Source organism: Aricia agestis, chromosome 12 (genome assembly GCF_905147365.1).
Source record: "Aricia agestis chromosome 12, ilAriAges1.1, whole genome shotgun sequence".
NCBI lineage: Eukaryota > Metazoa > Arthropoda > Insecta > Lepidoptera > Lycaenidae > Aricia > Aricia agestis.
In genome coordinates, this window is record NC_056417.1 from 5,991,304 (window position 1) to 5,994,232 (window position 2,929).

The 2,929-nt window shown below is 34.1% G+C and overlaps 1 non-coding gene across 1 annotated transcript; it reads left to right on the forward strand.

The window, feature by feature from the left end:
• The first annotated feature begins 876 nt into the window (after positions 1-876).
• Positions 877-948, forward strand: Trnae-uuc. The gene has a single exon. It is a non-coding gene; the product is annotated as a tRNA-Glu (tRNA).
• Positions 949-2,929: the final 1,981 nt, after the last annotated feature.

Genomic DNA, 2,929 nt, shown 5'->3' on the forward strand with positions numbered 1-2,929 from the left:
AAGAATAAAATATCACAATATCAATCCATTCTACTGACCCCGTTGGAAGGACATAGATTAACAAGTAAGACTACAAAATGCACTGAGTAGATGCAAATGTTATGGCGATGAGGAAGTGCGATTTCTTTACTTCCACACGCAACATCTAACATAAATATACTATGTTTATGTCTTGATATATGGGTCATGGATCGTAACTGTTATGAATTATGTAAGAATATATTATTTTGCCTTAAACGAGACCATAAAATGTATAGGACAGGAAAAAGTGAGGACATAAAAAATGTAGAGCTCTGAGACAATCCATGTATTATTAAGTACTACATTCTAATAAAAGTGTGTCTGTCAGTCTGTCGGTCTTCCTTTTACCTTTTTTTTTCTACATTCTCTATAGGGTGTAACAAAACTAAGTGATAATACTTTAGGGTGTGTATGAGTCACGTGTATAGAGTTCACTCCCGGCAGAACTGAAGGAATGGCAGTTACCGTGCGATTAACGAATTATTATTGAGCGAACGAAGTTGTAGGCAGAAAGTCAAAAATTAAAAATTTACAAAACAGAGTCGAACGTAGAGTTCTCTTTTAGAGTTCGGTATTTGTGGCGCCATCTGTGCAAGATCGCTTGTACTATTCCTAGATTGTGTGTTAGAAAATGAAATCATACTGAACACGACGACTTTTTAGTATACAAGCCGACCGTTAGATGGCAACAGTCTCAACAATGTTTAAATTTTGTAAACTTATTTTAGATGTTTTAATTATTGAGTTTATTATTTTATATCTTCGATTATGTATTCATGACCAATATTTACATAAAAGTGTACAGTAATTAAAGTTTAGGTACTTTTATATATTATATTCAGATTCACTGTAATATCCCGTATGGTCTAGTGGCTAGGATACCTGGCTTTCACCCAGGAGGCTCGGGTTCGATTCCCGGTACGGGAAGTACCTTTTTGTTTTAGATGTAGACAACTGAAAGGTTTCTACGATTTTTGATTGCTCTGTGATGTCGGAAAACGCTAATTAAAAATTCACAATTGTAATAAACAATTATTATGAAAATTGTTAAAGTCTTTTACGAGTAGATACTATCAGAGAAGTTGATTCATTACATAGGCAGACCTACGTAATTTAGTCACGATATGTTAAGCCTTGCCGATAGATCACATAATATAACATTGAATTGACAAACCCGACCAATTTTGATTAAGATTGGTCTCATTTGCAATAATAATAATAATATCAATTATATTAATTAATTATACCATCGAAGAAATTGATTCATAGTCTGATGACGGAACCACGTAATTTGGTCGGCTTAGAATTTAGATTAATGATAGTGCACTCCGCGAGACCAATCTTAATCAAAATTGGTCGGGTTTGTCAATTCAATGTTACATTATGTGATCTATCGGCAAGGCTTAACATATTGTGACTAAATTACGTAGGTCTGCCTATGTAATGAATCAACTTCTCTGATAGTATCTACTCGTAAAAGACTTTAAAAATTTTCATAATAATTGTTTATTACAATTGTGAATTTTTAATTAGCGTTTTCCGACATCACAGAGCAATCAAAAATCGTAGAAACCTTTCAGTTGTCTACTTCTAAACAACAATATGAAATGTAAACAAACTATGTTTTATGTATGAAACATTCTATTTTAGTACTACAACGCCTGTTTTCAATTCATAATATTTACGCAAACGCTTATATTGCTCGTGCTGAGGAAAAATGGTTATTGTTTTCGTATGAGAAGTTTATTTTCAGATCAAGATTGGTAATGAACTTGGCCTTTATATCGTCTTATTGTGAAGAGAGTGTAAACTTTTGAACAATGAGATAAAAATAAAAACATATGTGTCTTACAATTTCAAAGGTAACTTGCATATTTGCAAAGCAGCGTCATTCTTATGCTGGCACTTCACATGGCTATTTGTATTTGCGTATAATTGATGTATTCGCCAAACAATCACCATGTGTAGACGGTATGTTTGACAAAGTATTGGCCTTATTTGCCTATTTGACAGATATGACCAATACCAAATATACGTATCCGTACCTTTGTCGGTTTTTGACGCACATCAAAAGGATCAAATAGGCAAGTAAACAAAATGAAGTAAAATTTTGGTATTTGACATCCATGTGTGGAAGGCCGTATTTGCCTTAATTTGCTTGTTTGTTTATACGTCAATATTTTTGCCAAATGCAAGAAATAGCCAATAGCAAAACGAATAGCCATGTGATGTGCCAGCATTACATCGTGTCGCAAAATTGTACTCCACGTCCAATCTAAGGACATGACAACTCTTTAGCGTTGTCTCTTTATGCTATAAGATTAACCGAGGCCTAACATGTAGTCCACTGTCCAACATTCTGAAAACATTTGCTACAAATTTATTCAGAAATAAAAAACAAATATTAGCTTCAAAATCTTAAGCAGAAAAGGCAAACTTATGTATTTCTCGTTCATATTTTATCAAGGAAAGTGATACGGTTTTTCATATTCTTTTTCCGTATTTTCCTCTTGATATTTCCGTATTTAGTGCCTACTATATAGTATTTAGTATCTACTATGTGTTGTCAGAGATGTTGATTCAGGTCGGATCACGGACCTACGTTATTCGGTCGCGTTCTGTCAGACCCAGCCGACTTTAATGACATCTTTTTGAATTTCATTGAATTTGCCATAAAGTTAATATACCTAGCGGAATAGAGAAACAAAGGCCTGAGCAAGCGAGATGTCACTATCAGTAACACTGCGTGGTAAAAAGGGACATGACATGATACTGACAGCAGAACTCTTTTTTTGGCGTCCAGTCGGCACTTATCGGCACGTTGACAATTTAATCTCATAGAAAGAGGCTTGTGTAAGTGTATACATCATGTACTTATACGTACACATATCTTTACATACAGATGAAA